Source organism: Chenopodium album, chromosome 25 (genome assembly GCF_948465745.1).
Source record: "Chenopodium album chromosome 25, dcCheAlbu1.1, whole genome shotgun sequence".
In the NCBI taxonomy this organism is placed as follows: domain Eukaryota; kingdom Viridiplantae; phylum Streptophyta; class Magnoliopsida; order Caryophyllales; family Amaranthaceae; genus Chenopodium; species Chenopodium album.
The window spans coordinates 18,423,648-18,437,861 of NC_137858.1; the positions used below are offsets into that span (position 1 = coordinate 18,423,648).

Genomic DNA, 14,214 nt, shown 5'->3' on the forward strand with positions numbered 1-14,214 from the left:
ATAGGAACTCAAACATTTTGTTACAAGACAATGTGAATTCATTCAACTTCTCGGATTGAGCCATCATGAAATTCTCTAGCCTATTCAATTGGGATTGTTGAGCATAGAAATCATCACCTTGGCTTTGAGTCTTTGGAGTAATTTGGGGTGGGGTATCTCTTTACATCATTTTGAAAATCTCCCTTACTTTGATTACTCCAATTACCCTTACCATGATTTTGGCCGGAATTTTGATTATGGTTACCATAACTTTGGTTATGATCCTTATATTCTTGGCCATGGCTTTGATCATTACAACAAAAGTTATTATGGTTACCACAAAATTCTTGGGTCACATGGTTACCATAACCACTATTTTGGTTATAATTATCATAGCTCCCATTATTGTGACAATTCCTATTCCCAACATTCTTTTGAGCATTAAATCTAGGTCCAAAATCATTATTATCAACACAATTCACATGCACATTCTCATATCTATCACAAGGAACATTGGGGCAATTAGAAGCATTATGATCATTTTTTCCACATAAATCACAAACCAAGCACTCTCTTATCATTCAACAAGAAGGAAAAAGGGGGTTGGAGTAGGAAGATATACCTCTTCCCTTAAATAGGGAGGGAAGACTAGAAGCTTGTGAAGGACTCTCGAGCTTAGTCTTGAGAGAAATCACCTCCTTTCCTAACTCCGAGACCAATGTGGATAAATTGTTGACGACATTAGATTGATCGATTGAGCCACTTGTGCTTGTCGATTCCCTCTCTACATCATGCCAATCCATGTAGTTCCTTACCACATCATCTATTACATCCACAACCTCTTCTTCCGTTTTGTTCATAATCGGCCCTCCGGCTCCGGCATCAAGGCTCGATCTACCTTGAGAGCTCAAACCACCATAGAAAATTTGTATGACTTGATAGGTTGGAATTCCGTGGTGAGGGAATTCCCTTTGGTAATCCTTGTACCTCTCCCATTCTTCACAGAGATTCTCTCTAGGCAATTGCTTGAAACCTTGGATTAAGGCTCTAGCCTCCGCCGTTTTCTTTGGTGGGTAGAAGCGAGACAAGAAAGATTTTGTGACTTCATCCCACGTCCTAAGGGACCTTGGATTTACCTCCTTGTCCAACCACTCTAAAGCTCTTCCAATGAGAGAGAAGGGAAACAACTTGAACCTTATATATTCTTGAGCAACTCCAGCTACCATAATTGTATTACAATACTTCTCAAAATCCTTGAGATGGTTGAGAGGATTTTCACTTTTTGTGCCACCATATTGTTTCCTCTCAATCAAGGTGATCATAGCCGATTTGATTTCAAAATCACCATCCGGGATCAATAATGGAGCAATCCCGCTCTCATACTTGTAAGCACCCGGAGTGCCCAACTCCTTCAATATCACTCTATGAGCTTCTCCCATGTTCACTTGCAACACAATCTCAAACGAAATTATTAGTAGAACGGCTACAAGTGTAGCCTAAAGGAAAATCTTTTTGTGTTTCCGAATTAAGTGGAATAGACTCATCAACAATACACAATCACGACACCATTCCCCGGCAACAACGCCATTTTGATCGATGCGGAAACGTAGGTCCTTATCTACCCTCCCCAACGATCAAACAAAATTTATAAACACTTAACCAACCCTATACAAGTATATGGTAAGTTAAGGGTCGAACCCAAAGGAATGGTGGGTAATAGTCTATCGTCTATGGTCAAGCTATTCCGAAGTCTATAGGTAGGGTTGTGAATTCTAAAACTAGAATGAATAAGTGATAAGGCTAGGATAGGTCGTTAAACTATTAACCCTAATCAAATTAACAATTTATAATACCTAAACTTTACACTAAACTAGTTAGTGGCAAGCAAGGGTCGATCCACTGAGGAAACTTTCTCATTTAATATCAAAATCACCATGCAAGAGTAAGAAAGGGGCATATTTTGTTGGAAATTGGAATATAGACACTAGAACTATAAATAAACAAGTAAAAAGAGTGATTAAATTAAGATAAAACAACGCTAGGGATTAGGGGGTTTCAAATATGATTAAAATGAAGGAGAACAATAATAAGCTTCAAGATTAACATGCCAAAGAATATAAAATCCTACCTAAACAATTCATTTTCATGCAATAGTTTAGGCAAACCAATGAAAGTGGTCTAAACTAATTAGGATCATTTTCATGCATCCCATTAGGCACAAGCTAACCCAAGAATAAAGAGGCACAATACATGGAACTCCATTTCAATAACTCATTCTCATGCAATCATTAAAATAGAGGTGATCTAAATCTAGTTCAAATCATTCTCATCCATTTAAACTAGAAGGCAATCAAATAAAGTGCTACAATAATCTCAAGTCAATAAAAATCATATCTTTCATTGATTTAAGGCATGCAATCAATCCACTAATCATCATTCATCCATCATTCAATACATATTTTACACCCCCCTTTCCCTAGCTAAGAAACTAGCCTAGAAAAGGGTGATTAGACATGATAACAAAACTAAATGAAAACAAAATAAACATGAAAGCAAACATGATCAAAAACAATGAAAGTACCCAAAAAAAAATTAATCCACAAAATAGATAGAAATAAACAACTAGAGTGCAAATAAACAAAGCTAAGAGAAAGGATTAGAGATTACTAGATAGGGAATAGTAGAAAGATTAAAACTTGCAAAGTTGCTTGATGGATTGAAATGAAAGTTGAACCAAAATTGCATACATGAAGATAAATTGAGTAATACTACACTTTCTCTCTCTAAGATTAGGGTTAAAATGTACATAATCCTCTCATTACAATCCTAGGGGTATTTATATGCCCCTCACATTACCCTAAAGAAAGACTAAAAATGCACGGAAATACCCACGAGAGCGGCCGCTCCATCGAGGGTGAGCGGACGCTCTAGAGGGTATTAATCAATTCAGCCGCCTTATTGGAGCGGGCGCTCTCCAAGCAAGGAGCAGGCGCTCCAGGTGTGGAGCGGGCGCTCCTCTCTGGTGGAGCAGACGCTCCATAAGTCTGGAAAACAGGGGATCTGATGAGAAAATGGAGCGGGCACTCCTATCTAGTGAGCGGCCGCTCCTCATGAAAGCTCCGGACTCTTCTCCAAATCCATGCTCCTCTCTTCCGCTATTCCAATGCACTCGAAAAGGTTAACTAATCCTCGAGCAAGATCGCACGAGCACTCCATTCAACCTTCTCAAACACTCATACACAAACATAAGTATAGAAAAGAGGGAAAGCGACAAAGCAAGGCCAAAAACAAAGGAAAAGGAGGGAAAAATACAAAAAAGGAACAAGGTAAAGCAAACTAAAACAAAGTGCTTGAAAAAGGCACAAACAAGTGCCAAACGAGGGGAAAAATCCTAAAAGAAAAGGATAAAAGAGTGGTATAAATACCACTCATCAAAATCCCCCCACTTGCCATTTGCTTGTCCTCAAGCAAGAAGAACTAAAACAACGAGCAAACACAACAAACATAACATGACAAGGTTTAAGAAAATCAATCAAGTACCATGGTGAGAAATGCTCAATTTGGACTCAAATATAAGGACATTAATCAAAGAATACTTACTTTTCTCAATTTAAGAGGGAAAACACGTTTCAAGATGCTCAAGGTTGAAAGAGACAAACCTAAGCTAAGCATAGAGAACTAATGATTTCATCCTCCGCCCTAGCCCCATCCAAGACGGTCCACGTTCTCTCCGCTAGCTTCAATTCATCCCCTAGTTGGCTCCTCATGATTCCGCGAGGGAACCGGAAAAAAAATTAATTCTATGTGGAACAATGAGGCTATCCTGACATCTCAACTATGCATACTCTCTCCATAGGGTTGAAATCTACCTCCCTCCACCGTTCTTTGACCACGCCCCTCTAAAGTCCAAGGGTCTTAGTTAGGGTTGTATTGTCATGACTAAAGGTTGAGGTTGGGAATTAATTTGAAAACTTTGGTGGAAACTCCTAAGTGAAGAATAAGAGTGGCCATCTCTCAATAACAACATAGGAATCTAACCTAATTTCAAATAACAACCTTAAATACAAATTACATGACAATACTACTCCTTTTTGCATGTTTTTCATTCATCTCGATTTTTCCTTCTCTTTTTCCTTTCTTTCTTTCCTCATCATTTTTTTTTTTTGGTGTTTGGTTTTCATAAATTACAACTTCCTTGCCAAACCTTTTGCACACTTTTTCATGAATAGACTTTCAAGACCTCATTCGAACCAAATTACACAACTTCCTTGCTTAAAATCAAGACTCTCAAACTCGAACCTCACAAGCCGATGCTTCACTAACTACAAGGGTTGGTAGAACATAGGCCGCTAGGTTTGTAATGTGGTTTAACCAAGGAAGGGGAAATAAGGCTCAACATGGCTAGCAAGAAGGTAGATGTAAAATAAAAACCAAATTTGTAACAAAACACAAGGAAAACAAAGAAAAATAAGAAGAAATGCCCTCTTCCTCCTCTAGAGTTATATGATCACGATCTTGGGAGCTAGATACCAACACAAGGATTAAGACACGCATAGTTAAGGATCCAAAATGCCGCTCAACAAAAGTGATGGAGGCTTGAACAATAAACGCTCACATGGGACATGAAAATAAGAAAATACCAACCAAGGGAATCCTATTCACTACGGAGAGCAATACCATCTTACCACTTTCCCGTGAACTAGGGGTTCAAACGTCCTCTAGAGTTCTAAATCGGACTACCTTAGCTTAAAATGTGTCTAGATCAACCCTAAGCACTCTCAAACCGTGAAGACCCTCTTCAACTAGGAAGGTAAGCATTCAAAAATATGTCATCACGAAAGCATATAAGTCCACATGTCCAAACGAACGAGCAAATTCTCAACTTTCAAAATTTTTCACTTGTCATGGTCATGAATGTCACACAAAATAAAGAAGAAAAGCAACACACAAAGAAACAGGAAGAAATCAAAAAGGTTCATAAAAGAGGCATGTAAATCATATAAATCCCAATCGACATACAATGATCGTTGAATACAACATCAACGATCCCAGGTTCCTTAGAACCAAATCAAACAACCTCGAACCGTTCAACTCCTTCCTAATCTAACCTAAACTATGCAACCAATCAAATATTTAAAGAGTTGAGAAGGAGAATTTGTCACCCAAATACGCTTAAAAAACGCAAGTCCACTATCAATGAAGCTCCATTGCAACCAAAAATTTGGGATATGCGCCAATAAGCCCTACAAAATGTCAAAATCCAAAACAACTCGGCAAATATTTGGTTAGTAGCAAGGGAAATATATACAAAGAAATAAAAGAAACTAAAATAGAGAAAATAAACTACTAAAGAAGAAGAACAAAGAAAAGAAGAAAAAGGGTTGGATTAAAAGGGAATTTGGATTTTTGAAATTGGGAGCAAAAACAACACAAGGTTATCATATAGGAGGTGAGCACCAACCAACATCGAAAAAACAAGGCATGAAAAAGACAACTATTGGCCATGCATATGCCCCATAGAACAAAGCCCTTAAATGAAACAATGAATAAGCACCCCCCCACACTTGAACGAAAAACCGTCCTCGGTTGGAACAAAGTGGAAAATGGGGTGGGAGGAAGGGCTAAACTCGGCCCGAGGGCCCTAGTCCTCCATGTGAGAACTAGAGCCCTCTCCATATGGACGCCACTCGTAGTCGACGTTGATAGGAGGGTCATGGGGGTCCCAACCACCGCTGTAACCCGGTGGAAAACCACGGTTCCGGTACAACTCTTGTTGGTAGTCCGGAAGAGGGTCAAAGGGAGGGGGCATCTCAAGAGGCTCGGATGTGTACATGGGGTAGTTGGGATCCCCACGGTAATCACATCCCCCCGGTGCCTTATAATCGTACCCCTCAGAGGTGGGGTAGTTCACACGGGGGGACCCTTGAGATGAAGGCCCGGGCCAATAGGGCCAAACCGGTTGACGGGGTGTACCGTCAGCATGCGGTTCCTCGTGACAAGGAACCGGCCCCTGTTGGGGCGGAAAATACGGATAGTTAACCGATGGGTCAAAATGCCCTTGGTTTACATGCCAATCATAAATGTTGGCATTGTAAACCGAGTACCCATCGGCGGCCTCCGTCAACCGGTTTACTTGCATGGACAAATTTTGAAAAGCAGATTCGATGTTAAATGAGGAAGAAGAAGAAGAAGCCATACCTCCCCCGCTAAAGGGGGGGACGTTCACTGGTTGAGAACCTACCCCATAGTGGAAGGTTTGATGCTCGAATTGTTATTGAAAACCTTGTTGTTGTTGTTGAAATTGTTGTTGTTCTTGTTGATCAAGATGTTGTTGTTGTTGTTGCCGCCTTTGCCTTGGGGCCTGGGGAGCTCTCTCCCTCAATGACAAGCTACCCTCCTCAAGGTTAGCTCGGGGAACGCGCCATTGATTTCCATCTTTTGGCGGGTTGGTGATGTAGTCATTTGGGAGGAGGCACCAAGAAGAATCGCGGACCATCCAAACCCGCTCATCTCCTCCCACCCGAGTAGGTACCGCGCGAATCATCCCGGCCGTCTTGAGGGCCCCTAGGTTCAGGTAGGGCTGCTCATCCACAGGGGTAAGCTTGGCTAGCTCCGCTCCATAGCCTAACTTGTAGGCTATCCATGTAATCATCCCCCCCAACTGAATATCACCAGTGAGGGAGACACCAAGTTGCGTCTCATGGAAGCGGTCTGTGAGGAGGCCCCCGAAATTCATCCCATGATCATAGTTGATGTACCCGTCGGTGGCCCAACCACAGTAGAACGAGATCTTCTTGATTGATTTTCCCGAGCTCTTGTCGGGAAAATAAGGCATACACCATTAGCCTATGAAAGTACCGAAGGGCCGGATGGATGATTTCCGACGCCTTTGCAGATCTTGATTTGAACCTGGTGTTGCCTTGGGTGATGGTTCCCCACCACTCCTCCTCGTCATAGCCCTGCCACATCCTCTCATTGTCATAGGCTCTGTGCACGGGGCTCTCTGGATCCCACCCGAACATCCGGTTAAGCTCGCTCATTGTCACCTTCTGTGGGTTGTTGAACATACGGAAGTTGAGTTCAAGTTCTTTCACCCCTCGCCTCTCGATGGATTGAAGGTTGAATGAAGAGAGAAATTCGAGGGTGAGCTCCCGGTAGGTGAATGGTGCCTTGGGCTCGGCATCCGGGTTATGGGTGAACTTAGATGGGACCTTGATGTTGAAGAAAGTTTGCCACCCAAAGGACTCGGCCATGTCTCGGACATCAGCATCGATGCCTAAGGCTTGACAACATTCTTTGCCATAGAAACGGGTGGAACGAACGGCCCGCTTGGAGAGCTCATTGTAGCATTTTTCTTGATAAGGTGAAGCAAACTTCACCTTATAGGGTTGAGGGGGTGCATTGGGCACCGCCGCAGAGCTAGATGCAGCTCGAGAGGATGACCCCTTTTGTGATTTTCGGGATGAAGACCCCGACAACAAATCTCTTAATCGGCGAGACATGATCAATGTTAGAAGCTTGCAACAACAAGGACTTTGGAAAGGATAGGTACCTACAAACAACCAAGAATCCAACTTCAAATACTCATCTCATAAATATAAACCACCCACAATCAAGTCAACTAGCTAAAAAAAAGGGCATTAAATAGTGTAATGGAAACCACTCAATGAACAAAGATTAGGAAAAATTAGGACATATGAGGGGGTTCAACCATCATTTCGAAACAAGGCAATGGAAGCATTAACACTATCTAAATGCTTGATTTAGCATGTTGAATTAGGAGTCGTCATCCAAATAACAAAATCCTCAATAAAACAATTCATCTTGGCAAAAACCATACAAGTACCAATTTCATATCAAATCAAACAATACTAGCATGAATAGTTGTAGTTTAGCTTGAATTAAACATCATGAACAAGTATTATGCTAGCATGAGCGAAAATTAACCCATGATACAAGTATGAAAATTTGCAAATGAAATCAACTACAAACTTCATCCAAACAACATTATGACCCAAACATGACAATTCCAAACACATACTACTCAATTTCAACCCATTCAATCACCATAAACTAGTAGTACATGAATGAACAAGTAGTCATGAAATTTAACCAAATTCGAATCTTCAATACACAAATTAAGAAACAAAATCAACAATTAAGTGAAGTAGAGTAAGAAATTCATAACAAATTTCTTCAAAGAAACTCAAAGAACAAAGACCCAAAACGGATGAATTTCGCCGATCTCGTCACCAAAAGATGAAGAGTTGAATTTGAGGTGAAATTTGGAGTGAAATGTGTGAATTTGATTGTGTGTGAGGGTGATTTTGAGTGAGAAAATGTGAGGAATGAGTGAAGAGGATTTCTTAGGGTTTGAGGGAGAGTGAGAAATGAGGGGAAAATGAAGAGGAAAGGAGGAAAATCGAGCCTTAAGCTTGATTTTTTTCCGGAAAAACGAGTGGAGCGGGCGCTCCCTGTTGAGGAGCGGGCGCTCCGCTCTGGTTGGAGCGGACGCTCCCATAGAATGGAGCGGAAGCTCCATAAGTCTGAAGTTTGCTATTTCAAGTGTGGCAATGGTGCGGACGCTCCACAATTTGGAGCGGGCGCTCCACAGTTGGAGCGGGCGCTCCCTATGTTTGGAGCGGGCGCTTCATTAGCCTGAAAGTTACCTCATAATTGCGAAAATGGTGCGGGCGCTCTACAAGGGGGGGAGCGGACGCACCATTCAACTGGTTTTGCCCTCCAAACCCTTGGAATATGAGCTCTTTTTCTTCACTGAGCCGCGTTTCCCACTCCATTCCTCCCCTACAACATCAAACAACAACAATCCAAGTAACCAAAAATCCAAATTAATCCAAATCAACAAATCACAAAACTAAAGAAAATAACGAGAAACTCGGGTTGCCTCCCGGAAGCGCTTCTTTATAAGGTCATTAGCTTGACCATGATGAAAATCCATTCAGATGAGAGGCTTAGGACCGCCTTAGACACTCAATCACACCGACTTCTTCCTTGCAAAAATAGTGCTTCAAGCGAGAGCCATTAACCATAAATTTGTTTTCGTCGGCATCTAACTCAAAAGAACCATAGAGAGTGGTCTTTGATACAACAAAAGGTCCCGACCACTTGGATTTGAGCTTGCCCGGGAACAAGCAAAGCCTTGAGTTGAAGAGTAAGACTTTGTCCCCAACTTTGAAGCTCTTGTTCCGGATATGTTGGTCGTGCCACTTTTTTGTCTTCTCCTTGTAGACTCTTGAGTTTTCATAGGAATCATCTCTAAGCTCCTCGAGCTCGTTGAGCTTCAACAACCTCTTTTCACCCGCCAACGACAAATCCATGTTTAGCTCTTTGATGGCCCACCAAGCTTTGTATTCTAGCTCGACCGGCAAGTGGCAAGCCTTCCTATACACCAACCTATAGGGGGTTGTACCAATGGGAGTCTTGTATGCCGTTCGAAGAGCCCAAAGAGTATCATCAAGCTTTAGGGACCAATCTTTCCTTGATTTGTTTACCATCCTCTCGAGGATATTCTTGATTTCTCGATTTGACACTTCCACTTGACCTTGCGTTTGAGGATGGTAGGGTAGACCAACCTTGTGATGAACACCATATTTCTTGAGGAGAGCTTCCAATTGCTTTTTGGCAAAATGAGACCCTCCGTCACTGATTAGAACCCTTGGTACCCCAAACCTAGGAAAAGTTATCTTCTTGAGAAGCTTGAGTACCACTTTGTGTTCATTGGTAGGAGAGGGTATAGCTTCGATCCACTTCGTCACATAGTCAACCGCTACCAAGATGTATAGGTTCCCACATGAAGAAACGAACGGACCCATAAAATCCACTCCCCACACATCGAAAGGCTCCACCTCTAGAATACCTTGTTGAGGCATCTCGTCCCTTTTAGTGATGCCACCACTTCTTTGGCATCGGTCACATTACATGATGAATTTGTGAGTATCCTTGTGAATTGAAGGCCACCAAAGTAGAGATTGGGAAATTTTTGCTACCGTCTTGTCAACACCACCATGTCCCCCACATGGTAGTGAGTGACAATGCTCAAGGACCCCTCAATTTCATGGTCGGGGACACATTTCCTAAAAAGACCGTCACCACATTGCTTAAAAAGGTAGGGATCATTCCAAAAATATCTCCTCACTTCTTTGAAGAACTTTTTCCTTTGTTGAGAGGAGAATTCCGGAGGCACTACTCCACAAGCAAGATAGTTGGCAATATCCGCATACCAAGGTGTAGAAGTCGCTACCATAGCCATTAGAGCCTCGATCCCTATCTCATCATTGATCTAAACATCCTCCTTGTTCTCAAACGGAAGCCTAGACAAGTGATCCGCCACATAATTCTCCGCTCCCTTTTTGTCCCTCATTTCCATGTGAAAGTCTTGAAGACAGAGAACCCAACGAATCAAGCGAGGCTTCGCTTCTTTTTTAGTCATGAGGTATCGCACCGCGATGTGATCCGTGTACACAATGACTTTGGAACATATGAGATAGGACCGGAACTTATCAAATGCAAAGACCACGGCTAGCATCTCCTTCTCCGTTGTTGTATAGTTCTTTTGAGCTTCATCAAGAGTCCTACTTGCATAGTAGATGACACATGATTTCCCTTCTTTCTTTTGACCAAGGACGACACCTACTGCAAAATCACTCGCATCGCACATTAGCTCAAAAGGCAAACTCCAATCCGGAGCTTGCACAACAGGAGAAGAGATGAGAGCTTCCTTGAGCTTACGAAATGCCTCAAGGCAAGCCTCATCAAAGCTAAAAACAACATCTTTCTTGAGTAATTCGGTCAAAGGTTTGGCGATTGAGGGGAAATCTTTTATAAACCTCCGGTAGAAACCGGCATGCCCAAGAAAAGCACGTACTCCCGTGATGGAAGTAGGAGGGGGCAATCTCGCAATCACCGAAACTTTGGCCGGATCAACCTCAATGCCATTTTTTGAAACTTTATGACCGAGGACAATTCCCTCCTCGACCATAAAATGGCACTTTTCCCAATTTAAAACCAAACTCGTCTCTTGACACCTTTGCAAAACTCTTTCAAGGTTAAAAAGACAAGTGTCAAAAGATGAGCCACCAACACTAAAATCATCCATGAAAACCTCAATTTCTTTTTCAAGGATTTCGGAGAAAATGGATGTCATGCATCGTTGAAAAGTGGATGGAGCATTACATAACCCGAATGGCATTCTTCGGTATGCAAATGTCCCATATGGACATGTGAAAGTGGTTTTCTCTTGATCGCTTGGGTGGATAGGGATTTGGAAAAATCCGGAATACCCATCTAAGAAACAAAAGAAAACGTGGTGAGAAAGCCTTTCAAGCATTTGGTCCATGAAAGGGAGAGGAAAATGATCTTTCTTGGTGTTTTTGTTCAATCTCCTATAATCAATACACATTCTCCACCCGGTCACCGTCCGGGTGGAGATTTCCTCTCCCTTTTCATCCTTGACAATGGTCATTCCACCCTTTTTGGGAACCAAATGAACCGGGCTCACCCACTTGCTATCGGAGATAGCATAGATGATGCCCGCCTCACGTAGTTTCAAAATTTCTTTTTTGACAACCTCTAGGAGGTTGGGGTTCAACCTCCTTTGAGGTTCAATGGAGGTGGAATGATCATCCTCAAGATGAATACGATGCATGCAAAGAGAAGGACTAATTCCCTTGATATCATCAATGCTATACCCTATCACATCTTTGTATTTTCTCAAAACATCAAGCAATTTTTTCAAATTAAGTTCATTAAGGGTAGCATTGACAATAATAGGGTATTTTTCCTCCTCATCAAGATAAGTATCTTTCAAAGAAGGGGGGAGGGGCTTGAGTTCTACCTTGGGAGGAGGCTTGGAACTCTCCTCCGATTTTTTCTCCATTGATTGAAGCTCGATCTTGCCTTGTTGATCAACTTCCTCCTTTGAGGATTCCTCCATTGCCATGACAAATTCTTTGGCTTCTTGAGAGTGGAACTCTTCTTTGCATGGGAGAGCTTCCACAATTGGATCTTGAGGCTTCATCATAACCCTTCCCAAACGGTCTAACTCCTCATTCACAACATCAACACGGTAGCACTTTTCAACCATAGGGGTCTTTAGCAACTTGGAGAACTCAAAAACTATCTTCTCATCGGCCACTTCACATGTGATGGTGTTGTTTTTGCAATTGATGACCGCCCCCAAAGTCTTAAGAGCTTCCCGACCCAAGATCAAGAGTGTATCCACATCTTCCTCCATGTCCATCACTACAAAGTCACAAGGCACATAGATGTGTCCCACTTGAATTGGAACATCCTCAAGTTCTCCACAAGGTAATTTCATCAAGCGGTCGGCTAGTTGGATGGTCTTCCTTGTAGGGATCATCTCAATATTGAGTTTTTGAGCAATGGATAAGGGGATTAGCCTAACACTTGCTCCAAGATCGGCCAATGCACGCCTAGCTTCCATGTTTCCAATTTTCACCGGCAAAGTGAAACTCCCCGGATCTTTCTCCTTCTTGGGCATTTTATGTTGAACAAGAGCACTCACTTGGTGTGGAAGGGTGATAAGCTCATCATTGAGCTTCCTTTTGTTGGTGAGGATGTCCTTGAGAAATTTGGAGTAAGATGGCATTTGTGTCACTACTTCAAGAAAAGGGAGATTGATGTGCAAGTTCTTCATCACACTTAGAAATTTTGCAAACTTGTCATTCAACTTCCTCTCCGCAAGCCTACTTGGAAAAGGAACCGGTCCATCAAGGTTCCTAGTCTCACTAGGAATTGAAGTTGTCTTCTCGTTGTTGAGCTTCTTCTTCTCCGAACTTCCCTCCACCTCATCAACTTTTTCCTCCTCACCTCTCCTACCTTCATTCACACTCTCTTCTCCTCCCTTCTTTCCCTCACTATCCCCCTCATTTGGACCATCATAGGAAGTTCCCGACCTCAAAGTAATTGCCTTGCATGTATTGGGTTTTTGGTTATGAGAAGGGTTAGGTTGTGGTTGTCTGGGTAGAGTTGATGGTGAATTGAAAGGAGCTTTCTCGACCAATTGAGCTAGTTGTGAATCAACCATCTTGTTGTGAGCCCTTATTTCTTGCATTTGTTGCCCAAAAGTTTGCATTTGTGAATGCATAGCTTGAAGGAGTTGTGTGGGTGTTGGCTCCGCTTGAGGTGCTTGTTCTTGATTTCTTTGGGGCCCTTGGGTTTGATTGTTGTATTGGTTTTGGTTGTTGTATTGGTTGTTCCTAGGGTAGCCTCCTCTTGGGTTTTGGTTTTGAGATGGAGGTGGATTTTGGTATTGGGGGTTGGAATTGTAAGAGGGTTGAGCTTGTTGGCCCCATTGTTGAGGTTGAGATGCAAACCCGGGTGGTGGTTGTCTCTAAGCTACTCCACCACCACCTCCTCTAAAACCGTCTTGTCTTGTGTTGTATGCCGCCACATGTTCGTGGCTCAAACCTCCACAATAAGATGTATCATGGTTCGTTCCTCCACAATTTTGACATGAGAAAGAGTTGACTTGAGAAGAGCTTGCTCCACCACTTGAGCTTGCATTAACACTTGTGTTCAACTTTGAGAGCCCTTTTGTGAGTTGCTCAATTTGATGTTGCAATTGATCGACCTTCTCCAATTCATACATCCCACCTTTCTTGGTGCACTCCTTCTTCTACCTCCCCAAGAGTAGTTCTTTGCTACCTCCTCAATTGTTGCTTCCACTTGATTTTGAGGGATCTTGATTAGTTGACCACCCTCCCCCGCATCCAAGTTGGCTCTAGACATGGGCTCCAAACCATCGTAGAAAAACCTCATGAGCAAACTTTGATTGTATTCATGGTGAGGACACGCTTGTACCAACTCTTTGAACCTCTCCCAAGCTTCATTAAGGCTCTCATACGCTTCTTGTTCAAATGATGCAATCTTCCTTCTCATCTCAGCGGTCTTCTCCTTGGAAATGAACCTCTTCAAGAATGCCTTAACTACCTCCCTCCAAGATGTGAGTGAGTTAGGCTTCACTTGCTTCAACCACTTCTTTGCTCTACCCGAAAGAGATTGTCGAAATAGATGCATCCGGATATACTCTTGAGAAACTTGGTTGGTTTGAATCATGGCACATAGCTCAAGGAATCTATCAAGGTGCTCAATGGGGTCTTCACTTGTAGAACCCGAAATTGCTCCGATTGAACCATTCTTGTATATTGGGGATGAATTGTGAAGTTAGTCTCCGTAACGGGTAACAAAATCCCT

General features: G+C 42.4%; 2 non-coding genes across 2 annotated transcripts; both read left to right on the top strand.

Annotated features, from left to right (window-relative positions):
* The first annotated feature begins 927 nt into the window (after positions 1–927).
* On the top strand, positions 928–1,033 carry LOC145615865 (small nucleolar RNA R71). Its single transcript, XR_014107441.1, has one exon. It is a non-coding gene; the product is annotated as a small nucleolar RNA R71 (small nucleolar RNA).
* Positions 1,034–13,796: 12,763 nt separating this feature from the next.
* On the top strand, positions 13,797–13,901 carry LOC145615789 (small nucleolar RNA R71). The gene has a single exon (XR_014107379.1). It is a non-coding gene; the product is annotated as a small nucleolar RNA R71 (small nucleolar RNA).
* Positions 13,902–14,214: the final 313 nt, after the last annotated feature.